The following is a 26,599-nucleotide window of genomic DNA, read 5'->3' as shown; positions in this document are numbered from 1 at the left end:
TTCCCTTGGTACCTGGAGAGCAGGTCTTGAAAAGAAAAAGGCGGCTCCATAAGTTGGATGACCAGTGGGAAAAGGACCCGTACACCGTACTGCCCTCAAGCCACAATAATCCAAAGGTGTACGTCATCAGTAAGGATGGAGGAGAGACCACAGCCACTGTCTCCAGAGACCACCTGAAAAAGTGCCCCGAGAAGTTACAAAGCACGGATGAAGATCAGGAAGACCCTCAACCCGTAGAGGAAAAGGAGGAAATGATCAGCACCGTACTCGGAGACTTTCCCTGGTCCTGGACAAAAGTAAACAACGCTATCGTGGTGCCCGTCCTCACCTTTCTCCAGCTAGCCCCTCAAGTGCTTACAGAAGACCAGGTAGAGCTGGAAGAGCAGCCGGCCCAGGAGGCAGAAGAATCCACACCAGCAGCCCAGGAGAATCAACCCTCTGCTAGTAGTGAGCCTGCCGTGCCCCTAGTGAGCCAAAGAGTGCGCAGAAAGCTGCCCAGCTTCCCATAACACCTCCTACACCCTGTAGTGCAGGACCAGTTAGTGAGCTCCGTAGGTCCACTAGAGTCACTAGAGGTCAAATGCCCGCGCGCTGGAGAATATAAGTAATGCACTGTGAATTTACCTGTTTCTTGAAAATATTTATGGTTTATGTTTGTTGCTGGTTATTAATTATGTTTCTCAGTTAACCTGCAGATTTATTTGGACTAACAGGTTATGGACACTGGATAACCGGAACAATTTTGTAGATAGTTGCACCTTGGTGCCTCTTGCGAAGACGGCCGCGGAAGAGAAAACCTGTCTGGCGTGGCCTACTTGCGGCCCAAAGTAGCTAGCTCCAGCCTTGCAGCCACGCCCAAGGCCAACGCAAGGGGTTTGCTTTGAACAGGTCCCCTACTTCGCTTAAAACTTCACCTTGGGTGATATGGACACCCGGTTGCAGACACGCCGTGACCTTTAAAGAACTAAAGCTTCCTGTAAATATGTTATTGTATTATTGTTATACCCTGCATTTATGTTTCTTTAAAAAAAAAAATGTGTTTAGTCCCAGAGTACTAAAATTTACAAGGGGGGAATGTGGCACCCCAGGGGTCTGGTTACCACAGTAATAGAGATATTATGTCTGAGAGCAAGTGGGAGGTTTCTCTGGTCAGGAGCCCTAAGCATGCAACACGGCCCACCCAGACCTGGGAGGGGAGGAATCTGCCCTTATAAACTGGGTCTGGGGCGGGATTAGTGAGTGAAGTCCCAGACAGAGACGCAGCCAGGTCTGGAGGACAGCAGACACAGGGAAAGTTACAACAGGAGCTCTGTAGGAGCAGGAGCGAGTGCCAGAGGCTGGAAGCTAGAAAGCTCGCCTTGGCTGAAGACACTAACCCGGACACGGAGTCCGAAGCTGTGGGGACATCCAGGTCCAGCAGCAGAATCCAACCGGCAGGGGATTCCATGTCCTCTGGCCTTAGAAACCCGAAGGCACGGTCACAAGCAAGGGACCAGCACCGCCATCGTGAAGCGGAGGCTAACGGAAGGCCCCAAGTCACCGGCCATACGGGTGAGCACCACAAGGTATACTCAGGGACGTGGGCTATTTCTACCCGCATAGAGCAAGGTAGTCAGGAAAGAGTGCAGATAGTCGGGGAGGCCTACAACTCCACCTGGCCAGGGGAGATCCTGCTTGCTCACAGACTGACCAGGCCCCTACTGCTAACCAGTACTCCCGGGAGGGTCTGCCTTATACCATCAGTAAAGACCCTGAACTGCACCACACGTCTCTGTGTTTCATCGCCACACCAGCACCATTACTACTGGGACGCTCACACCATCACTCCCATCATCCACACTAGCTGCCCTGAGGCAATACTTCTCCCGTGGGGAGTTATCCCATACTCAGCTGCGCAAACAACATCAGCCTCAGCGGTCGGCAGCGCAGCAGCGGTCCCCACTGACCGCAATCCACGGGTGGCGTAGTCGGACATTTGTTATTACCTAAGACTGCCACTGGTTTGACCGCCCTGGGCACGGACCGGGTCACCGCCACACTGAGACTACAACCCCCAGCGATCCGGCTCCGGGTATCCCCTGCACAGCACAGGCCCAGGGGGCGCGTCATCTATATATGAGATCCGTCTCTCAGAACCGGTAATTCTATGTTTATGTATCTGGGAATAAATTACATTGTTGTGGTCCTCACCACCGGTACCGAGGTCCCAGCACATTGTGGGCCTCAACTATGAAGTGATAATCAGCGAGGCCAAAGCCTAATGCTCTGCACTCGGAGGATGAGGACCCTGAGGAGAGGGACAGAGAAGACCCTCGTCAGTCAGATGGAGGAGCCGTACTAAAAAACACAACTTCTCCAAGTTTCGTCTCCGGGGATGGAACCACAGAGGAGCTGGAGAAAGCTCCACATTTCTATCCATTGGTTTCTTCTCTCCTAATTCACTGTATGGAGATTGGGGGAAGACTATTTACCAGTGATTGTTTTTTTGAGAGCTCATGATGTCACCATGAGGACACGGCCTCCCTCCTGGACAGGATCCTCTGGGATCACTCAGAGGAGAGAACCTGACTTCCTCCTATTAAAAGACGGGTTACCGCGTTTTTCTTCTTCTTTAAATAGAGATAAATCTCAACAGCCTCCTCGGTATAAACACTAAAATAGGCAGCAAGATCTGCGTTTGTCTCTAAAGGAGGAAAAAAGGGCAAAGGGCACATGTACGGCTGACGGATGAAGTCACAGAACCCGGAAGGACGGTGTTGTGGGGAGCACCCGGTACGCAGCGGTTAGTACCTATCAATGTGTAGAAAGGACAACTAGAGAGCAGGCACCGGGGTCATGGGCGCTTACTGATGCACACGGGGAGCCAAGGAGAGATTGTCTGGTCAGACTCCACAGAAAAGCTCCATAATACATATTCTTCTGAACAAACATCCCTTTAAGGGAGACTTACACTTATTACCACGCCAGGATCTCAGATTGAAGTCCCCGTTATTTTTGTTTTGTCTCCCAAAATTAGAACAAATGTTTTTGTTTTATAAAAATAAATCTATCTATCTATCTACATACATATATATACACACACACACACACACACACACACATATATATATTATTATTTGGCATTTTCACGTCAGGATTTATTGCACACGGTAAACGCCAAAAGAAAAAAACACATCAGAAACACCTCCCCAAAACTGCAATGAAAAAACAATGATCAAAAAAAGTCACCAATAAAAAGGTCAACGGCCATTCAAGAAGAGAAGCCCTCACACAGCTCCGATAACGGAAGATAAAGTGATGGGTGTCAGGAACAGTTCTGAAAATGGCAGCGACATCGTTCTTACCGCCCAATAAATGCTGAGAAACAAAACCCAAAAAGCCAGAAGCCCGACCACGACTGATGACGACATTGAGCCTGACCGATTCAGAGGGACGGACGAGCGACAGCGGATTAGAGGGAAAATCATCAGTAAATTAACCCCGACTCTGCTGAGTAACGATCAGACTCCGGTACCAAAAGAAATCATAGGAGAGAACGGACAGAAGCGCTGGGACATCTGCAGACAAAAGGTGACCGATGCTCTAAGGAAGGTGAAAGATTCAGAAAGAAACCGCCGAGGACGAAGACTGAAGACTGATGAAGACGACAGCGGAGAAACCGCGACTCACAGATCAGAAGAGAAGAATCAGGGAATGAAAGCTGTGAGAAAATGTAGAGAAAACCAGAGCAAGTCTGGAGAAAAATCATCTATTATAGGACGAGGCCGAGAGACGTCATCACATCCACCGGAGCCAACAAGAGTCTCCTCTCACCTGGTGATGTCAGAGGCCGGAGCTCCTCCATCATCACCTCCTGGTACCGATCCTGGTGTCCTTCTAGATACTCCCACTCCTCCATGGAGAGATAGACAGCGACGTCCTGACACCTTATAGGAACCTGACAACAACAACACCGTCATCACCCAGAATCCTCCAGTGCTGTTCTGTATAACGTCTCAGCAGTCAGCTCTCCGGTCATCACCCAGAATCCTCCAGTGCTGTCCTATATAATGTCCCAGCAGTCACCTCTCCAGTCATCACCCAGAATCCTCCAGTGCCATCCTGTATAATGTCCCAGCAGTCACCTCTCCGGTCATCACCCAGAATCCTCCAGTGCTCTCCTGTATAATGTCCCAGCAGTCACCTCTCCGGTCATCACCCAGAATCCTCCAGTGCTGTCCTGTATAATGTCCCAGCAGTCACCTCTCCGCTCATCACCCAGAATCCTCCAGTGCCGTCCTGTATAATGTCCCAGCAGTCACCTCTCCGCTCATCACCCAGAATCCTCCAGTGCCATCCTGTATAGTGTCCCAGCAGTCACCTCTCCGCTCATCACCCAGAATCCTCCTGTGCCGTCCTGTATGATGTCCCAGCAGTCACCTCTCCGGTCATCACCCAGAATCCTCCTGTGCCGTCCTGTATAATGTCCCAGCAGTCACCTCTCCGGTCGTCACCCAGAATCCTCCAGTGCTGTCCTGTATAATGTCCCAGCAGTCACCTCTCCGGTCATCACCCAGAATCCTCCAGTGCTGTCCTGTATAATGTCCCAGCAGTCACCTCTCCAGTCATCACCCAGAATCCTCCAGTGCTGTCCTGTATAATGTCCCAGCAGTAACCTCTCCGCTCATCACCCAGAATCCTCCAGTGCTGTCCTATATAATGTCCCAGCAGTCACCTCTCCGCTCAGCAGCTCAATCATCTTGTTGCTGAGCTCTAGGATCTTCTTCCTCTTCCTCTCATGTATCGGGGGGTGCGGGGGAGGCTCTGTGATGGGGTCTGGGCTCCGCCCTCCTGACTCCTGGAGATGGATGATGGGAGTCACACCCTCCCCCGGTGTCTTCCTCACTATTGTGTAATCCTGTGTATGGAGAGAGACACGTAGGGAGAAGAATTCCTTCCCGACTCCAGATCTGACAATCAGTAGAAATCCCGGGATCAATAACCGTCTCCAGTAATCTGGGGCTATAACCTGGAATATTATTACACTCAGGACAGACATCCAGGCCCCTCTACAGCTCTTATAGGGAATCCCCATGACAACTCCTCCTGGCAGAGAGCTGCACACAATCACTGCTCTTACAGTAAAGAATCCTTCTCTTCCTCTTCTGGATTTCCTCTTCCCGATGTCGGACTTGTTACATAACACAATAAAGCTGATAGAAATGTAGAGGAGTTACCTCTCCGCTCAGCAGAGAGATGATCTCCAGGGTGAAGTGTAATAATCTTCTGGTGGTCTCGTCCTCGTCCATCCTCGGGGGGTCATTCAGGAGAAAGAGGGATGAACACTGGATCAGCTGGAGGGATCTCGTCCTGCCGGCGTCTTCATGATAAAGGAGAAGATGGAGATCACAGGGGACGATATAACGACAATCACTGAATTCTGCCGCAAATATCCGACATTTATCAGGAAGAATCTGGAGGAAAAGCTCCACCGCAACCTCCTCCGCTGATCTGACCGCTCATTATCAGCCTCGTAGGAGGTCGGTCACCGTGGTAACTACAGCGCCAGCAGAGGACGGTCACCGTGGTAACTACACCGCCAGCGGAGGACGGTCACCGTGGTAACTCCACCTCTAGTGGGGGGCGGTCACCGTGGTAACTCCAGCGGGGGCGGTCACCGTGGTAACTCCACCTCCAGCGGGGGACGGTCACCATGGTAACTCCACCTCCAGCGGGGGATGGTCACCGTGGTAACTCCACCTCCAGCAGAGGATGGTCACCGTGGTAACTCCACCTCCAGCGGGGGACGGTCACCTGGTAACTCCACCTCCAGCAGGGGACGGTCACCGTGGTAACTCCACCTCCAGCGGGGGACGGTCACCTGGTAACTCCACCTCCAGCGGGGGCGGTCACCATGGTAACTCCACCTCCAGCGGGGGACGGTCACCGTGGTAACTCCACCTCCAGCAGGGGACGGTCACCGTGGTAACTCCACCTCCAGCGGGGGCGGTGAGGTGAGGAGGAGCCGCTGCACATCCCCCATACAACACTGAGGAGCCGCAGTCACATGGAGCAGGAGCCTCCACAGGAACAGCTCTGATCTCACCCCACACTCTCCTCTCACAGATTCACCACAAACCCTCCCTGTAATCTCACCGGAATGGCGGGAAGCGGAAACCTGCTGCTGGCTGATACCAGAGAGCAAGAGCTGCACACAACCAGGACGGAGCTGCTGCACTGAGAGCGGGAGGACCTGTGGTGACGTCACCGCCATGTGATCAGGGGGGCGGGGCTCAGGAGAGAGGTGGTGAAGGACCTTTGGTGACGTCACCGCCATGTGATCAGGGGGCGGAGCTCAGGAGAGAGGTGGCGAAGGACCTGTGGTGACGTCATCGCCATGTGATCAGGGGGCGGGGCTTCGGGTGGTGATTGGCTCTCGCAGTGTTTCCTCACAGACTGTAATGAGTCTATAATCTATAGGCAGCGTCTAGATTGGAGTTGATTTCTGGAAGGGGAGGAGTGATTTCATTCTATCATGACGTCACCGGAAGGGGCGGGGCCTTCTCAGTCCAGTGGACACTATTCCATCGTGCAGCTGCAGCAGTGCACATTGTGCCGGGACAGGAGGATGGTGATGAGGAGCTCGTGTTCAGCCTTCTGCTGTGAGGATTGAGGTGAGAAGAACTGACCATGTGAATAAATGTTGTAGAGGCATAAAGGGGTCAGTGTGGGTGGTGTGAGGAGGCATCCAAGGGGCTGGTGTGAGGGGGTATGTAGAGTGGCATCCAGGGGGCTGTGTGGGTGGTGTGAGGGGGTATGTAGAGGGGCAACCAGGGGGCTGTGTGGCTGGTGTGAGGGGGGTATGTAGAGGGTCAACCAGGGGGCTGTGTGGGTGGTGTGATGGAGTATGTAGAGGGGCATCCAGGGGGCTGTGTGGCTGGTGTGAGGGGGTATGTAGAGGGGCATCCAAGGTGCTGTGTGGCTGGTGTGAGGGGGCATGGGGTATGTAGAGGGGCATCAAGGGGGCTGTGAGGGGGTATGTAGAGGGGCATCCAGGGGGCTGTGTGGCTGGTGTGAGGGGGTATGTAGAGGGGCAACCAGGGGGCTGTGTGGGTGGTGTGATGGGGTATGTAGAAGGGCATCCAGGGGGCTGTGTGGCTGGTGTGAGGGGGCATGGGGTATGTAGAGGGGCATCAAGGGGGCTGTGAGGGGGTATGTAGAGGGGCATCAAGGGGGCTGTGAGGGGGTATGTAGAGGGGCATCCAGGGGGCTGTGTGGCTGGTGTGAGGGGGTATGTAGAGGGGCATCCAGGGGGCTGTGTGGCTGGTGTGAGGGGGTGTGTAGAGGGGCATCCAGGGGGCTGTGTGGCTGGTGTGAGGGGGTATGTAGAGGGGCATCCAAGGTGCTGTGTGGCTGGTGTGAGGGGGTATGTAGAGGTGCATCCAAGGTGCTGTGTGGCTGGTGTGAGGGGGGTATGTAGAGGGGCAACCAGGGGGCTGTGTGGGTGGTGTGATGGGGTATGTAGAGGGGCATCCAGGGGGCTGTGTGGCTGGTGTGAGGGGGCATGGGGTATGTAGAGGGGCATCAAGGGGGCTGTGAGGGGGTATGTAGAGGGGCATCAAGCGGGCTGTGAGGGGGTATGTAGAGGGGCATCCAGGGGGCTGTGTGGCTGGTGTGAGGGGGTATGTAGAGGGGCATCCAGGGGGCTGTGTGGCTGGTGTGAGGGGGTATGTAGAGGGGCATCCAGGGGGCTGTGTGGCTGGTGTGAGGGGGTATGTAGAGGGGCATCCAGGGGGCTGTGTGGCTGGTGTGAGGGGGTATGTAGAGGGGCATCCAGGGGGCTGTGTGGCTGGTGTGAGGGGACATGGGGTATGTAGAGGGGCATCCAGGGGGCTGTGTGGCTGGTGTGAGGGGGCATGGGGTATGTAGAGGGGCATCCAGGGGGCTGTGTGGCTGGTGTGAGGGGGCATGGGGTATGTAGAGGGGCATCCAGGGGGCTGTGTGGCTGGTGTGAGGGGGCATGGGGTATGTAGAGGGGCATCCAGGGGGCTGTGTGGCTGGTGTGAGGGGGCATGGGGTATGTAGAGGGGCATCCAGGGGGCTGTGTGGCTGGTGTGAGGGGGCATGGGGTATGTAGAGGGGCATCCAGGGGGCTGTGTGGCTGGTGTGAGGGGGCATGGGGTATGTAGAGGGGCATCCAGGGGGCTGTGTGGCTGGTGTGAGGGGGCATGGGTATGTAGAGGGGCATCCAGGGGGCTGTGTGGCTGGTGTGATGGGGTATGTGGAGGGCATACAGGGGGCTGTATGGCTGGTGTGATGGGGCATGGGGTATGTAGAGGGGCATCCAGGGGGCCTTATGGCTGGTGTGAGGGGGCATGGGGTATGTAGAAGGGCATCCAGGGGGCTGTGTGGCTGGTGTGAGGGGGCATGGGGTATGTAGAGGGGCATCCAGGGGGCTGTGTGGCTGGTGTGAGGGGGCATATAGAGGGGCATCCAGGGGGCTGCGTGGCTGGTGTGAGGGGGCATGTAGAGGGGCATCCAGGGAGCTGTGTGGCTGGTGTGAGGGGGCATGTAGAGGGGCATCCAGGGGGCTGTGTGGCTGGTGTGAGGGGCATCCAGGGGGCTGTGTGGCTTGTGTGAGTGAGCATGTAGAGGGGCATCCAGGGGGCTGTGTGGCTGGTGTGAGGGAGCATGTAGAGGGGCATCCAGGGGGCTGTGTGGCTGGTGTGAGGGGGCATGTAGAGGGGCATCCAGGGGGCTGTGTGGCTGGTGTGAGGGGGCATGTAGAGGGGCATCCAGGGGGCTGTGTGGCTGGTGTGAGGGGGCATGTAGAGGGGCATCCAGGGGGCTGTGTGGCTGGTGTGAGGGGGCATGTAGAGGGGCATCCAGGGGGCAGTGTGGCTGGTGTGAGGGGGCATGTAGAGGGGCATCCAGGGGGCTGTGTGGCTGGTGTGAGGGGGCATGTAGAGGGGCATCCAGGGGGCTGTGTGGCTGGTGTGAGGGAGTATGTAGAGGGGCATCCAGGGGGCTGTGTGGCTGGTGTGAGGGGGTATGTAGAGGGGCATCCAGGGGGCTGTGTGGGTGGTGTGAGGGGGGTATGTAGAGGGGCATCCAGGGGGCTGTGTGGGTGGTGTGAGGGGGGTATGTAGAGGGGCATCCAGGGGGCTGTGTGGGCGGTGTGAGGGGGTAAGTAGAGGGGCATTCAGGGGGCTGCGTGGTTGGTGTGAGGAGGCATGGGCTGTGCATGTACAGGGGCATCCAAGGGCCTGCGTGGCTGGTGTGAGGGGGCATGGGCTGTGCATGTAGAGGGGCATCCAAGGGCCTGCGTGGTTGGTGTGAGGAGGCATGGTCTGTGCATGTAGAGGGGCATCCAAGGGCCTGCGTGGCTGGTGTTAGGGGGCATGGGTTGTGCATGATGTACAGGGGCATCCAAGGGCCTGGGTGGTTGGTGTGAGGAGGCATGGGCTGTGACTTACAGGATCCATCGGTCGTGGTCTGTGACGTCTTGTAGATGTGATCGGCACCTTAGTTACAGGATCCATTGGTCGTGGTCTGTGACGTCTTTTAGATGTGATCGGAGCCTTAGTTACAAAATCCATCGGTCGTGGTCGGAGCCGTCTTATAGATGTGATCGGAGCCTTAGTTACAGGATCCATCGGTCGTGGTTGGTGACGTCTTGTAGATGTGATCGGAGCCTTAGTTACAGGATCCATCGGTCGTGGTCTGTGACGTCTTTTAGATGTGATCGGAGCCTTAGTTACAAAATCCATCGGTCGTGGTCGGTGCCGTCTTGTAGATGTGATCGGAGCTTTAGTTACAGGATCCATCGGTCGTGGTCGGTGACGTCTTGTAGATGTGATTGGAGCCTTAGTTACAGGATCCATCGGTCGTTGTTGTTGACGTCTTGTAGATTTGATCGAAGCCTTAGTTACAGGATCCGTCGGTCGTTGTTGGTGACGTCTTATAGATGTGATTGGAGCCTTAGTTACAGGATCCGTCGGTCGTGATCGGTGACATCTTGTAGGTGTGATCGGAGCCTTAGTTACAGGATCCATCGGTCGTGGTCGGTGTCGTCTTGTAGATGTGATTGGAACCTTAGTTACAGGATCCATCGCTTGTGGTCGGTGACATCTTGTAGATGTGATCGGAGCCTTAGTTACAGGATCCATTGGTCGTGGTTGGTGACGTCTTGTAGATGTGATCAGAGCCTTAGTTTCAGGATCCATCGGTTGTGGTCGGTGACGTCTTGTAGATGTGATCGGAGCTTTTGTTACAGGATCCATCGGTCATGGTTGGTGACCTCTTGTAGATGTGATCAGAGCCTTAGTTACAGGATCCATCGGTCGTGGTCGGTGACGTCTTGTAGATGTGATCGGAGCCTTAGTTACAGGATCCATCGGTCGTGGTTGGTGATAGCCCTTCGAAGAAGAGCTAATTTGGATTGAGATAATTATCTGTAAATCTGTCGGCCATTTTTGGTTCAAATTAGATAAATAGAATCAATACGATGCATCAGAGAAAAGAGAATAACAAACAGCCAGTGTCTGAGTGTACAATTATACCTGAGTCTCAGAAGCACAGTCACATATCTTTATTACAACAACAGAGAAGGGGAAGGTCTTTACAGGCTTTACATTACCTCTTGCTGCAGATATTTTAATTGGGGAAAGAAAGCATTTTAATTGAAAATAATAAAATTGTAATTATGGAAACATCTGCAGATGTCCTTGAAACTAAAACTCTCTCTATCCAGTTAACTGTACTTAAAAAAACAGAGGAAATTGTAACAGAAACACAGCGCTACACCCTGTGTTATCGCTTTTTTGAATAACACTTATAAAACTAATATTAAAATTATCAAATATATAGGTAGATTTGTGTAAAATAATAATCAAAGTATAAATATTTACCACAACAATTCCTCCCTTTTTATTATTTACAGATAATTTATCCATCAGCTACTTCCCCATGCTATGGGATCCTGCAGGGGACAGATCCCGTTCACTGAGAGATACAGTGGGTACGGAAAGTATTCAGACCCATTTAAATTTTTCACTCTGTTTCATTGTAGCCATTTGGTAAATTCTAAAAAGTTCATTTTTTTTCTCATTAAAGTGCACTCTGCACCCCATCTTGACTGAAAAAAAACTGAAATGTAGAAATTTTTGCAAATTTATTAAAAAAGAAAAACTGAAATATCACATGATCATAAGTATTCAGACCCTTTGGTCAGACACTCATATTTAAGTCATATGCTGTCCATTCCCTTGTGATTCTCCTTGAGATGGTTCTACTCCTTCATTGGAGTCTAGCTGTGTTTCATTAAACTGATAGGACTTGATTTGGAAAGGCACACACCTGTCTATATAAGACCTCACAGCTCACAGTGCATGTCAGACCCAATGAGAATCATGAGCTTAATGGAACTGCCTGGCCAAGGTTACAAAAGAATTTCTGCATTACACAAGGTTCCTAAGAGCACAGTGGCCTCCATAATCCTTAAATGGAAGACGTTTGGGACCACCAGAAGTCTTTCTAGATCTGGCCGTCCACCCAAACTGAGCAATCGTGGGAGAGGAGCATTGGTGAGAGAGGTAAAGAAGAACCCCAAGATCCCTGTGGCTAAGCTCCAGAGATGCAGTAGGGAGATTGGAGAAAGCTCCACAAAGTCAACGATCACTGCAGCCCTCCACCAGTCGGGCCTTTATGGCGGAGTGGCCCAACGGAAGCCTCTCCTCAGTGCAAGACATATGAAAGCCCGCATAGAGTTTGCTCAAAAGCACATGAAGGACTCCCAGACTATGAGAAATAAGATTGTGTGGTCTGAAGAGATGAAGATAGAACTTTTTGGTGATAATTCTAAGCGGTATGTGTGGAGAAAACCAGGCACTGCTCATCACATGCCCAATACAATCCCAACAGTGAAACATGGTGGTGGCAGCATCATGCTATGGGGGGGTGTTTCAGCTGCAGGGACAGGACGACTGGTTGCAATTGAAGGAAACATGAATGCAGCCAAGTACAGAGATATCCCGGATGAAAACCTCTTCTAGAGTGCTCTGAACCTCAGACTTGGCCGAAGGTTCACCTTCCAACAAGACAATGACCCTAAGCACAAAGCTAAAATAACAAAGGAATGGCTTCAGAACAACTCTATGACCATTCTTGACTGGCCCAGCCAGAGCTCTGGCTATGGGTATTATTATTTCTATTGTAACCCTAATTTTGGTGCATACTTCCTACTGAGGCTGTTAAATCTTACCCAAATATACAGGGTGGTATCTTGATGGTATGGTGTGGTTAATGGGGTACAAAGATAGTGGGGCCATTCTTCATCAATGGAATCCTCAATGCCACTGGATATCTGAAATTGCTCCATGATGATGTGTTGCCCTCTTTATGCACTGAAGATGGCACGTTCCCTTGAGTTTTTCCAACAAGATGGTGCACCACCACATTATGAGTGTCAGATCCGAGAATTCCTACATGACCAGTTTCCTGGAAAGTGGATTGGTCATCGTGGGCCAGTTGAATGGTCACCAAGGTCTCCCGATCTGACACCCTTAGACTTTTATCTTTGTTTTCATCTAAAGGCAATTGTCTATGCTGTGAAGATACGAGATGTGCAGCATCTGAAACAAATACTGGAAGCCTGTTCTAGCATTTCTTCTGTGGTGTTGCTATCAGTGTGTCAAGAGTGGGAGAATAGGGTTGCATTGACAATCCAAGACAATGGGCAGCACTTTGAACACATTTTATAAGTGGTCATAAACTTGTAAAAAACTCATGAAAGAATAAAGTTATGTTAAAACCAAGCACACCGTCTGATATCGGACATATATGGTCTAATTAACACTCCCCGGGGGGATCCACCTCCTAAACACTCATACATGACTAAGTGGGAGAGGTTTCTGGGAAAGGAACTAACACTGCGGTGTTGGCAGTCCATCTGGGATAAAGCATCCAAAACCTCTCTTTGCACTTTGTACAAGGAGAACCAATTATAAATTAATGATGTTTTAGGATCATACCCCTGAACTATTACACAAATTAAACCCCTCTGTCCCGGATGGATGCTGGCGCTGCGGAGCTGCTAAGGGGTCCCTTATCCACATTTTCTGGACATGCCCGATCCTGACCCCATTATGGGGAAATGTCAGATCCCTCCTGCGGGAAGTATTGTTCACTGAAATCCCTCTAGACCCGGCTATATATTTATTAAATGTTACTCCAAGAGGGATGGGTAAAAAGTCCTCAAAGCTGCTTCTACACATCCTAACAGCAGCTAGATGCCTCATAGCTCTTCATTGGAAAAAAACGCTCCCCCCCCTCTAATAGAGATCTACTAAGTAGAATTGTGGATATACGAAGAATGGAACACCTGACGGCAGTAATAAACGCCAAATTAGATGTATTCAATAAGGTGTGGGGACCATGGGACTATTAATGGGCCCAATTTAATACCTGATATTTGTTCAAGGAAAGGAGAACAGAGTTTACTGCTGAAATCTTCCAGTATTTTGCCTTATTACCCTTCCCCTTCCCCCTGTTGTTTTCCTGTCTGTGTCATAAAGGTTAGTAGTGTTTCTGAAATTGTAAACCAATATAGATTATAGCAAATGATTGAGTAAGCGAGCAGCTCCTACAGTTACACCAACTATGGAAATATTCAGCTCCTCGTATAATAGTGCATGGACTAAACACTGTTTATTAGGAGTCTGCAAGTAGAACGCAGATAAGTGTATGATCCATAGCGGATTTCCAACATGCTCTATTAATTTCAGTTTATGCCTTATTTCTTTGGTTCTATTGTTAAGCTTATACATTTTCAATAAAATTTACAGTATTAAAAAAAAACAACCAAGCACACCATTGTTTTTCTTATGAAATTCTCAATAAGTTTGATGTGTCACATGACCCTCTTCCCATTGAAAAAAAAATAAAGTTGGATCCAAAATGGCCGAATTCAAAATGACCGCCATGGTCACCACCCATCTGGAAAAGTTTCCCCCTCCCATATACTAATGTGCCACAAACAGGAAGTTGATATCACCAACCATTCCCATTTAACTTGGGTATATCCATATAAATGGCCCACCCTGTAGTAACTCATACACACATATATTTACCTGTGTTATCCATATTGGATATATTGGGGCCCCCTGTATATGGACATGGTGTCGCTTGACTTGATCCATTTTTCCCATGCTTTGTTGTTTCTACTATATACTTTACACTATTGTCATTTTAATAAGAATATTTTCTAATAAAATCTATTTTATGCCATAATTACTCATGTTTCTCCTTTACGATATCTTGCTGTTTGAGTTGGCTTCTTTGTGATTTGGGCCCGGCCTTGCTTTAACGGTTCCTTATTCCACTTTGTATACAATATGTTGGTCTTTTTTTGTTTAGAAATATGGGGACATGGTTGTCCCTGGGTGAGTGTGGGGTGCTGTAGTTTGGGCCGTATGCTGTGGAAGTCTTTACTCACTTTCATCCTTGGTTCAGACGGGTTCAGATCTTCTGCGCTTTGAATAAAAGACGACACAGTTCTTTAAAAACAAAACAGTCCAGTTTACTTGTTCAGCACGGCCTTAGAAACAGGGGATTACAGGTACAACACTTGTTGCAAAACATGGCATTCACAGATGGTAAAACACAGTCTTAATCCCCACACGGTGCTAATCACGGTGTGACTCGTACCTAGGGGAAACTGCCTCTGGACTTTCTCGTGGAGAAGTTCCTGCTTCACTCCACGGCTCCCAATACCTAACTCTAGCAGGGACTACCTTGCTCCTGAGGCTCCCTAGTCCAGGCACGTCCGTTACTGCCTATCGCCTGGAAGAGGCCAGGATCCACAAATTGACCTTTAGAGTATAGATTATACTGTGGTGTGCCCGTTCCTTTTAATCTTCCTGGTTTCTCCCACATACACGGTTCTCTCTTCTTCTCTGTCCTTCCTCACTCACTGCTACTTCTTAAATAACCAAGATGGCCAAATCTCACTCCCAGAGATCCCTCAGTCTCTAGCTTGTCACTGAGGACAGCCCCAAAACTAGTTAACCCTGTGTCCCACTGACATAAGGGTACTGTAGTATCAAACAGTACCTCTCCTGCCATCTAATGCCCATACCTGAAAATAACACCTTTTCAGATGACTAAAACACGCATAGAATTACTAAAACAGTACAGTTCTACAGGGGAGTGGAGTAGACATCCCCCACACAACCCGCACAATATGACAGTGTATCAGAGGATATTGGGCTACGGGTGCATATCCAGTAGTTCTTAGGACAGTCTTTATAAACTGTGTCTCAAAGCAGGACTTGGTGATACTTATGAGTTTGTTGTCCCAGTCCTCTCCTCTTTTTTTACGTCATTGAGAGTTAGGGCAAGGGATGCAATTGCCATCAGAATGGTCCAAAGGGGCAGGGTCATCATCTTTGCTGCTGCCGGGGATCAAGACCATTTTCCAGTGGCTGGCATTGATCCAAGTATCTTTGCTTTGGAGGTTGACAGAAATAGCAGTGGTCAGTACTTAAAATGGCTCACTGTATCTGGGTTCATTAGTCTCCTCATATGTCTCTTGACCACGACCCAGTCTCCTGGTACCAGTGTGTGTGCCATTTATACAGTTGAGGTCTGGGATGGAGGAAAAAACACGGTTGTGAGTAACAGTCAGATGTTTGTGCAACTCCACGACATATTCAGTGAGTGACCTGTATGAGATCGGCAGCTGCTGCTGGAAATACAAGATCCCGACCGACTAGGGAACACCTTTTATGAGTAAGGTGATGAGGGAGTTCCGCAAGGTCCTACAAATCTCCCAACTGAGAACTTCAGTGTACCATTCTCAGACAGATGGCCTGGTGGAAAGATTTAATAAAACATTGAAGAGTATGCTAAGGAAGGCCATAGAACAGGATGGTAGAGACTGGGACTGTCTCTTACAGTATCTGTTGTTCTCCATCCGAGATGTTCCACAGTCATCTACGAGGTTCTCGCCATTCGAACTTCTGTATGGCCGACATCCACGAGATCTCCTGGATATAGCCAAGAAAACCAGGGAAGCTGAGGTCACGCCCCACAGAAGCATCATCGAGCATGTGACACTGATGCAGCAGAGGACCGAGAAGGTGATGCCCATCGTAAAAGGTCATCTCTTGCAGGCACAAGAAGCTCAGGCCAGGTTCTACAACCGGTCAGCCAGAGTGAGGAAATTCAGTACCAGAGACCAAGTGCTCGTGTTAATTCCTACTGTAGAGAGTAAGTTCTTGGCCAAATGGCAAGGGCTGTATGAGGTGGTGGAGAAGCTTGGTTATGTGAAATACAAGGTTCATCAACCAGGACGACGTAAGCAGTACCAGATATACCACTTCAACTTCATCAAGCCGTGGCAAGACAGGGAGGCTGTGGAAGCTCTAAGCTTGCTGGGCAAGCCTGAAGGTGACGTTGGAGGAGTCGCAATAGCGGAAACGCTAACGAAGGCCCACAAACAGCAGTGTCGGGAGTTATTGCAGAAGAACCGGGATCTGTTATCGGAATTGCCGGGCTGCACAAGGGTCATAGAACACAAGGTTCTGACAGAGCCACCTGTGCGGGTGAACTTGAAGCCCTATCTGATTCCTGAGGCCCAACGAGAGTTGATCTCCAAAGAGGTGGCTGGTACGCTGAAACTCGGTGTCATTGAAGAATCCAAGAGCGGTTGGTCGAGCCCGATCATCTTGGTCCCAAAGCCCGATGGTGAGTGGAGATTTTGCAACGACTATCGGAAGTTGAATGAAGTCTCCAAATTCGATGAATATCCCATGCCACGCGTCGACGAGCTGATCGAGAGGCTTGGGACAGCAAGGTACATAACCACCTTGGATTTGATGAAGGGATATTGCAGATCCCCATGGCACAGGGAGCCAAGGAGAAGACTGTGTTTTCCACGCCGGATGGATGCTTCCAGTATATCCAGATGCTGTTTGGACTGCAAGGGGCCCCTGCAACCTTCCAGAGAGTTATGGATTGAATTCTTGCACCCCATAAACAATACGCTGCGGCATACCTGGACAATATTGTTATCGTCAGCTTGGACTGGCAGAGTCATCTGGAAAAAGTCCAGGTGGTGTTTGAAGGCGGGGTTTTGAATAAACCCGAAGAAATGTGCTATGGGGAAAGAAGAAGCCAACCAAATCAGTAAAGTGGAGGCAATCTAAACCTGGCCGAGACCCCTGTCAAAAAAACAGGTTAGAGCCTTCCTGGGGATCGTGGGATACTACAGAAGGTTCATCCCAAACTTCGCCATGATGGCCATACCCCTGAATGACCTTCTTAAGGGGACAAAATCAGCCATGGACTGCAAAGGCGGAGACGACCTTTAAAGAAATGAAAGTGGGTCTGTGTAGGCAACCGGTCATTGTTGCCTCTGACTTCAAGAGAGTTTTTACTCCAGACAGATGCCTCAGATGTGGGTTTAGGAGCTGTCCTTTCCCAAGAGATACACGGGGAGGAGCACCCTGTCCTCTACCTGAGTAGGAAGCTGTCCTCCTGCGAGAAAAATTATGCGGTCATAGAGTAGGAGTGCTTGACCATAAAGTGGGTGGTGTAAACGTTGTGGTACTATCTGCTAGGTCGAAAATTTAGACTGGTATCCGACCAAGCCTCACTCGGATGAGGGAAACAAAAAGGAAAAATGCCAAGGTCACCCGCTGGTTTTTAGCCCTACAGTATTTCAACGATCATGTAGAACATAGAGCAGGGAAGCTACATGGTAATGCTGATGCCCTCTCGAGAATCCCCTGTCTAGTGGTAGAAGGTGCCAAGCCCCACGGCTTTAGGCAGAGGGGGGAGGTATGTAAGGTGGCTAATGGTCACATAATCTATGGGAAGTATGTGTCACAGAGATGGCTGGTCTCTGTGATGCAGCCCGGAGTGTTTCTCTAGTGTACCCACGCACTAAGAGGACTAATTGGTGCACCTGGGAGCCGGCTTACGGGTTGTTAGGAGAGAATGGACGGGTCCAACAACCCACATACCTCACCTCTGGGTGTGGTTAACAGCCTATAAAATGGAGGCTATTTGGCACATTGTCTGTGTGTTTGGAGGGAGAAGGCCTTCTGTGTGTGGTTGGCTCCTGACCGAGCCAGGATACTGGACATTACACAACCTTTGTGCCCACAGGACTGATTAAGCAGAGACCTGCTAAGGACACTTTACTTTGTCTGAACTAAAGGCTGTTTGTTTTCTTTTTCTTGCTTGTCTGTTTATGAAGCAATAAACCGACATGGACTCTTAAAGGAACATGCTCACTGTTTTCCTCCCTTCGCATCCAAGTGAGTAAAACCCCTATAAGAGGTAGACTTGCTGGTGTGTTTTGGATCATTGTCCTGCTGCATAACCCAAGTTTGCTTCAGCTTGAGGTTACAAACAGATGGCCGGACATTCTCCTTCTGGAATTTTTGGTAGACAGCAGAATTCATGGTTCCATTTATCACAGCAAGTCTTCCAGGTCCAGAAGTAGCAAAACAGCCCCAGACCATCACACTACCACCACCATATTTTACTGTTGGAATGATGTTACTTTTCTGAAATGCTGTGTTACTTCTACGCCAGATGTAATAGGACATACACCTTCTAAAATGTTACATTTTTGTCTCGTCAGGGCACAGAGTATTCTCCCAAAAGTCTTGGCGATCATCAAGATGTTTTCTGGCAAAACTGAAATGAGCCTTTATGTTCTTTTTTCTTAGCAATGGTTTTCGTCTTGGAACTCTGCCATGCATGCCATTTTTGCCCAGTCTCTTTCTAATGGTGGAGTGAACACTGACCTTAACTGAAGCAAGGTGTGGCAGTAATCAGCCCTGTGTGTGGCTAGAGAAATTGTACTCAGCTTCCCAAAGATGTTATAAACCACAGTTAACTTATGTTTTATGGGGGCAATCGCTTTTTCACACAGGGCCCTGTAGGTTTGGATTTCTTTGACCCTTAATAATAAAGATCTTCATTTGAAAACTTAATTTTGTGTTTACTTGTGTTATCTTTGTCTTTTATTTAAAATTGTTTTGTGATCTGAAACATTTAAGTTTGACAAACATGCAAAAAAAAAAAGAAATCAGGAAGGGGGCAAATACTTTTCACAAGACTGTAAAATTTTTTGGACTAACTGCTATGTGTGGTGGAAAACAAACACTGGGGGTACATGGGGTGCAGGCTGTATATGGGCAGGGCATGTTGGGCTATACGCTGCATGTGGGGGATACATGGAGTGCAGGCTGTATATGGGGTGCTGCCTGTATGGGGAGTACATTGGGGTGGTGAGTAAATGAGGATGTTGGCTGTGTGGTGAATACATGGCACGTTGGCTGTGTGGGGGGTACATGGTGCGCTGGCTGTGTTGTGAGTACATGGCACGTTGGCTTCTCATGGGGTGCTGGCTACATAGGGTGTTAACTGGGTAGTGACTACATAGGGTGTTTGCTGTGTGGGGGTACATGGGATGTTTGCTGTTATGGTTGGTACATGGGGTGCTGGCTGCATGGGGAGTACATGGGGTGCTGGCTGTATTTGGGAGGTACATGTGTTACTAGCTGTGTGATATAGCGACATAAATGAGGGGAAGCTAAGTGCTCCTAAGTGGAGCTGAATATTCAGTAAGGGCACAGTATGGGAGGCTGTATATAGGAGGGACATTATGTAGGCACAATATGGAGGGAGTACAGTGTGAAGATGGGGCACAGTATGGAGAGGGCGCATTGTGGGGAGGGGCACTGAAGATGGGACAGAGTGGAGGCTATAGGTCATAACGTAGGTATAGTGTGTAGGATGGACAGTGTATAGGTCATAGTTGTTAAGGGGCGATGGTGTGGTGGATATCTATAATATAACGGGAGATGCGTGTCTCTGTCTGAAGCCTTTATAGACTGCGCAAGCGCGACACGCCTGTGCAATCTGGCTCCAGACAGAAGACCGCATGGAGCCGTTACAGGTAAGAAGAGTGTGTGGCGTCGGAGATCACGGTATGCGTAGACACTGAATGCATACCGCGATCTCCGGCGCCATACTTACATACTTACCTGACCAGTAGGAGTGTTGCCGCGGCGCCTCTCTTTGCCGGAGACTGGTGCAGGAGTGAGGCGTCGGAATCGGCGCATGCGCATAGCGCTATCCGGCGCCATTTTACTGAAGACACATTTGCAGTGTGTCTTCAACAAAATGGCGCCAGACAGCGGGGTATGGGCACGCGCGTACTCCGGTGCCACACTCCTACCCCGGCCTCCGGCAGAACAGGACACCTCAGCGCTGGAGCACAGGGAAGAAAGGTGAGTACAAGTGTTTATTTTTTGTATGTGTGCAGCGTGAAAGGGATGAGGGGTACCATACATACCAGGATTGGGGTGTGAGGGGGCCACACATACCAGGATTGGGAGGATGAGGGGTACCATGCATACCAGGATTATGGGGTAAGGGGACCATACATACCAGGATCGGGGGGTGAGGGGACCATGCATACCAGGATGAGGGGTACCACACATACCAGGATTGGGGGGTGAGGGGACCGTGCATACCAGGATTGGGGGGTGAGGGGACAATGCATACCAGGATTGGGGGGTGAGGGGTACCACCCATACCAGGATTTGGGGGTGAGGGGTACCACACATACCTGGACTGGGGGGTGAGGGGACCATGCATACCAGGATGAGGGGTACCACAAATACCAGGATTGGGGGGTGAAGGGACCATGCATACAAGAATTGGGGGGTGAGGGGACCATGCAAACCATGATTGGGGGATGAGGGGTTCCATGCATACCAGGATTGGGGGATAAGGGGTTCCATGCATACCAGGACTGGCGGGTGAGGGGACCATGCATACCAGGATGAGGGGTACCACAAATACCAGGATTGGGAGGTGAGGGGACCATGCATACCAGGATTGGGGGGTGAGGGGACCATGCATACCAGGACTGGGGGGTGAGGGGACCATGCATACCAGGATTGGGGGGTGAGGGGTGCCATGCATACCAGAATAGGGATGAGGGGTACCATACATACCAGGATAGGAATGCAGGGTACCATGCATACCAGGATAGGGATGAGGGGTGCCATGCATACTAGGATGAGGGATTGGGTGCCATGCATACCAGGATGAGAAATGGGGTGCTATGCATACCAGGATGAGGGGTACCATACATATCAGGATTGGGGGATGAGTGGTGCCATGCATACCAGGATGAAGGACTGGGTACCATACATACCAGGATTGGGGGATGAGGGGTGCTATACATACCAGAATTGGGATGAGGGGTGCCATGCATACCAGGATAAGGGATGGGGTGCCATGCATACCAGGATTGGGATGAGGGGTGCAATGTATACCAGATTTGGAATGAGGGGTGCCATACATACCAGGATTAAGAATGAGGGGTGCCATGCATACCAGAATTGGGGATGAGGGGTGCCATGCATACCAGGATTCAGATGAGGGGCGATGCATACCAGGATAGGAATGAGGGGTACCATGCATACCAGGATTGGGGATGAGGGGTGCAACGCATACCAGGATAGGGATGTGGGGGGGGGCCATGCATACCAGGATTCAGATGAGGGGCCATGCATACCAGGATAAGGATAAGGGGTACCATGCATACTAGGATGTGGGTGAGGGGCCCATGCATACCAGGATGAGGGATATCATACATACCAGGATAGGGAAGAGGGATGGGGTACCATGCATACCAGGATAGGGATGAGGAGTACCACACATACCAGGATTGGGGATGAGGGGTGCCACGCATACCAGGATTGGGGATGAGGGGTGCCACGCATACCAGGATTGGGGGTGAGGGGTGCCATGCATACCAGAATTGGGGGTGAGGGGTGCCATGCATACCAGGATTGGGGGTGAGGGGTGCCATGCATACCAGGATTGGGGGTGAGGGGTGCCATGCATTCCAGGATTGGGGATGAAGGGTGCCATGCATTACAGGATAAGGATGAGGGGTGCCATGCAAACCAGGATAGGGATGAGGGGTGCCATGCATACCAGGATAGGGATGAGGGGTGCCATGCATACCAGGATAGGATGGAGGGGACAGGAGGGGGGAAGCACAAATACCAGGAGGGGGGCAGCACATACCTGCATGGGAGACCATATACCTATAAAAATGCTCGCCACCTGGGCGTAGAACAGGTTCAATAGCTAGTAGTATATAAGGGAGGATGGTGTGGAGGCAATATTTTATAGGAGAGGAGGCCATGTATCATAAGAGGGACAGTGTGGATGTCATTTTTTGTGTATGGAGCACAGGGAGGCGCTATTATTTATTCAGGGGCACAGCACAGGCTTAATTACGGCACAGCAGGGGCAGCTATTTTTATTCAGGCGGCATTATAATGACACTTTTATTATTAAGGGCACTGTGTCGACATGTGCTGCCGAAGACTGAAGAAAAGAACATCTGTTGAGACGAGCTGCAGATGTAAAAACTTACCCTGGAATCAGGGTCAGATGAAGAAGAAAAGGATGTGAGCAACCAGAGAAGACGTCTCCTATAAGGTACCGGGATCTAAGGCTGCATTTACAATGGACAAACGCGGCACCTAAATGCCCCCTGACTGGTTATATTGAGCCGATCAGCAGTCGTTTAATCGCCTGTGAACCTTATTATGATGGTTCTGTGCGCCCAGAATAGCATTGTCCTCGGCAGCACGTTTACACAGGATGATCTGCTGCCCAGAACAGGAATATTTAAGCTTAATGATTTCACCTGATGAACTAATGTTTTGCTCGTACATCGGGTGACTGTCAGCCGGTTTAGATCGGCCGATCAGTATCCGATTATTGGCCGGTGTAGATGCACCTTAAAGAGTCGCCCTGAGCAACGGTTCCCCCAGAATTCCAAAGAATCCATGTAACCAGCCTCGCCCCTATCTGAACCTAGCGGCGTGCGTGTAACATTGGTGGCCCGTACGGGGAGTCCTGAGCAGGAATTAGCGTGTAGAGGGAGAAGAGGAAAACTGGAAAAAAACAGCAGCACAGCAGCTCAACTCTACTCTGCTACACCAGTTAAAGGGGACCAGCCCTAAAGAAAACTCACTAGCAGCAATGGATGTGGAAATACAAATGGACAGAATTAGTGAGCTGCTTTTTCAGTTAACCTGTGAAAAATTGAGAACAGTAGCAGAACATATAAAGATGTCAGAAGAACAGATTTCTAAAGCACACAACCGCAGACAACTGTTAGCTGCCATTAATTAAAAAATGGATGAGCTGGGGGAGAAAGAAGCTGAAGACGTCATGGGGACTGTCCTCCAGGAACTAACACAGTTTCTAACCAGGTTGAAGTTGGAGGATGGAGGGACAGCACCAAATACCAAAAGCGGGAATCTCTGTCCGCAGACTGAACTACAGGTATTGGAAGAACTAGTAGACTACCTGGTAAAACCACCCATCTTGGGATATCCTGATTTCAATTTACCATTTGTTCTTCATTGTGACGCCTCTCAAGTTGGACTGGGAGCTACCCTGTATCAGCATCAAGATGGAAAAATGAGAGTGACTGGTTACGGTTCTAAAACGTTGACAGACGCCGAGAAGAATTACCATCTAAATTCCGGAAAATTGGAGTTCCTGGCATTGAAATGGGCTATCTGTAAACAATTTAGAGATTATCTCTACTATAGCAAAGAGTATGAGGTATACACTGACAACAACCCTTTGACCTATGTCCTTACTACAGCCAAACTGAATGCAACGGGTCAGAGATGGGTCGCTGAACTAGCTGACTTCAATTTCAGCATCAAGTACAGGCCAGGAAAATGCAATGCGGATGCTACCCGTACACAAATCGCAGAAAAGAGAGGTAATATTGTACAGTAAAAAATACATTTTAATCGGCCCTGGAGAGTTTTTTTCGGACGTGGCAACAACAAACTGATGTATTCAACAACAATGAACACTCATCTCCAGATGATGATACCTTGCACCTGTCCATATTGCAAATGGAGCTAACAGCGGTATCAATAGGGAATAAGATAGATTTTTACAAATATTTTGCAGCACGCAGTATAAGGTAATAACACCTGGCTGTATCGGTGTAATATGCTATCCATACTGCGATAGCTCACCCATAAACAAATTTCAGATAAGAGAGGTAATTTTGTAGAATATGGAATCAATTTGAATTGGCCTTTCCATTATTAAATATAAAAATAGTGAAAAAAACAAGACAAAACAAGCCAAACAAAGTTGGCAAGAAAAAGAGGGTATATATATTATTATGTAAACCAAACAGAAAAAAATACCCAGTAAAATTTAACTTTTAATAATTAACATTAAAGGTGTACTAAATAGTCCAAATGGGACAAAAACATAACTACACCTATCAATAAAAACATATATGGGGAAGGATAGTCAGGGTAGAAAAAATATGTATGCAATCAGACTTACCCTAAATAACCCTTGTGGGATGGAATACCCTACCTACCAGCGGAGTATTTTCACCCTAACGATACGAGTTGGTGTCACCGCTTCATGGAGGCTGTCCCTAACCTGTCCCTAGATCTCCCTAAACAAACACACAGATGACAAAGTTTGACCAGCATCGAATACAATCATGTCATAATTGACATGCTAAATATCACACAACATGTATGTAAATAGGGAAAAAAAAAAAAAAAATGCAAAGACAGAGGAAATGTTATCCCCTAAATATAACAGGGAACAGGACCTAGCCTCCCAACACTAGTATATATAAGTGGGAGCCCCACAATAGCCACTCACAGGATCCCACACAATTAGACAGAAATACACTGGTCAAAGACAAGTAAATGGACTTATCTGGTCTCTAGTCCATCTGGGGGTCCCGACAGATGTCTTAGAAGATAGTTCTTTAGGCCCTTTGATAGGTGACTATATAGTCCCAATCACAGGATAAATTCACACTTGTGGACTTCACACAAAATTTTCAGTCGAGCCGGGCATCCACTTTCTTGGTCACTCAGGGTGATATAGACCCAGCAGCAAACAATGTCCCTTTTAAAGTAGTCCCAATGCGTTTCGCCCCCTCCTCGATCCAGGGTTCATCAGGGGACAAACCAAATGTTAGAGGAGAAAGACCATAGTTGTTGCACTGATAATAAGTGCTTCCATGCTGGAATATAGCCGTGCCTGGAACAACAAACAACACCATATATTTATACCTCCTCTCAAGATAATGTGTGCCAATTCATTCAAAATTCCCCCGGAAGAAGATCTCCATTGATTGCGGTCTCTTCCGGTATACCCTGGAGGTGAACCGCAAAGCTGCGTTCCATAATTTGTATAGTCCTATAGTCGCGCGTTGGTGTATATTACGTAACTTCCGGTTGCGTAATTGCGGTCACCTCTGGTGTTACCCTGGAGGTGGAACGCAAGCTGCGTGCCATAGTTTATATGATTCCACAGTTGCGCAGTACATCGTAGGGCGCACTTAAAGCTAATGCCACATGACTCACATTGTGACGTATATCGCGTCACTTCCGGTAATACCATGGTGATGAACCGCAAGCCTCATTCAACCACGAGACCACGGTAACCACGGGAATTGGACGCACACAGCGTTCTACATAAAGATGTCAGTCTATGTCTAATAGACTCTCTCTTTCTCGATATGGCAGTATTCGCTGCAATAACAGAACAGCAGACATTCCCATCATAAAGATGGCAGAGCGCACAAAGTTGCAAGTGTAAAACTTCTCAATAGAAAAATCTTCGAAACGCTTGTATCATAAGGGGGAGTCAATCCTACCCCCAAGAGGGAGGTATTAAATATACCATAATAAGTACTGACAAGTCCATCACAATAAAGCACATGTACATGAGTACCTATATAGTAGACCATCCACTGTCAATAGGCAGCGTGTTGTAAGAAAATGCAGTTTTAACCCAATGTCAATCATAACATATGGAGTATGAATAAATAGTCCCAATCAATCAGTAAAAAAGATACAGTTACTGGGATCGAATACAAATAGAAATCCATTCAAGAGGCCAAAAATGATTTCATCCGTTAGGGCTAGTCAGAAAAAGAGGCTAAACAAAGCTAGAGAAATTCAGGTGTTCATTAATGCCTCCAGGGTTCAAAGATTCAAGCCAGAAAATCCATCTGGATTCCCGCTATAAAATCCTCCTATTCCAGTCGCCCTGGCGAACTGAGGGGCTAACAACTTCGATTGAGCGGAACGTAATAGATTTAAGATCTCCTCCATGAGCAATGTTCACATGTTTCGCTCGGGGTGTGTCTCTTTTATTTCTAATATCCCCCAGATGTTCACCAATGTGAACTTTAAATTGTCTCTTAGTTATTCCCACATAGTCTTTTGGACAGGTGCATGTGCACATGTAGACAACGCCCATAGTTTTGCAATTGGCAGAATGTTTGTTCCTATACGTGCGTCTGGTTACCGCACTCTGAAAGGTATCTGAAGGCGAGACGTATCTACAGAAACTACATTGGCCACACCTAAAAGTGCCCACTGACCTTCTATCCAGCCAGGTGCCCTCTTTTTTAGGTGGAACAAAGTGGCTATGTACAAGATGGTCTATAACTGATCTGCCTCTCCTACAGGTCACTGATGGATAGTCCGTAATC

General features: G+C 49.1%; 1 long non-coding RNA gene and 2 pseudogenes across 1 annotated transcript; 1 reads left to right on the top strand and 2 right to left on the bottom strand.

The window, feature by feature from the left end:
- Positions 1-26,599, bottom strand: part of LOC141220284 (uncharacterized) — a 73,666-nt pseudogene that overhangs the window by 16,044 nt on the left and 31,023 nt on the right.
- Positions 1-26,599, bottom strand: part of LOC141220274 (uncharacterized) — a 71,136-nt pseudogene that overhangs the window by 41,287 nt on the left and 3,250 nt on the right.
- Positions 6,324-19,082, top strand: LOC141220290 (uncharacterized). The gene is made up of 3 exons (XR_012288634.1): positions 6,324-6,653; positions 10,922-10,999; positions 18,632-19,082. It is a non-coding gene; the product is annotated as an uncharacterized lncRNA (long non-coding RNA).

Source organism: Phyllobates terribilis, unplaced genomic scaffold (assembly GCF_046119375.1).
Source record: "Phyllobates terribilis strain yellow unplaced genomic scaffold, ASM4611937v1 Scaffold_279__1_contigs__length_2497574, whole genome shotgun sequence".
Lineage (NCBI taxonomy): Eukaryota > Metazoa > Chordata > Amphibia > Anura > Dendrobatidae > Phyllobates > Phyllobates terribilis.
This window is presented reverse-complemented; position numbering and strand designations above follow the sequence as displayed.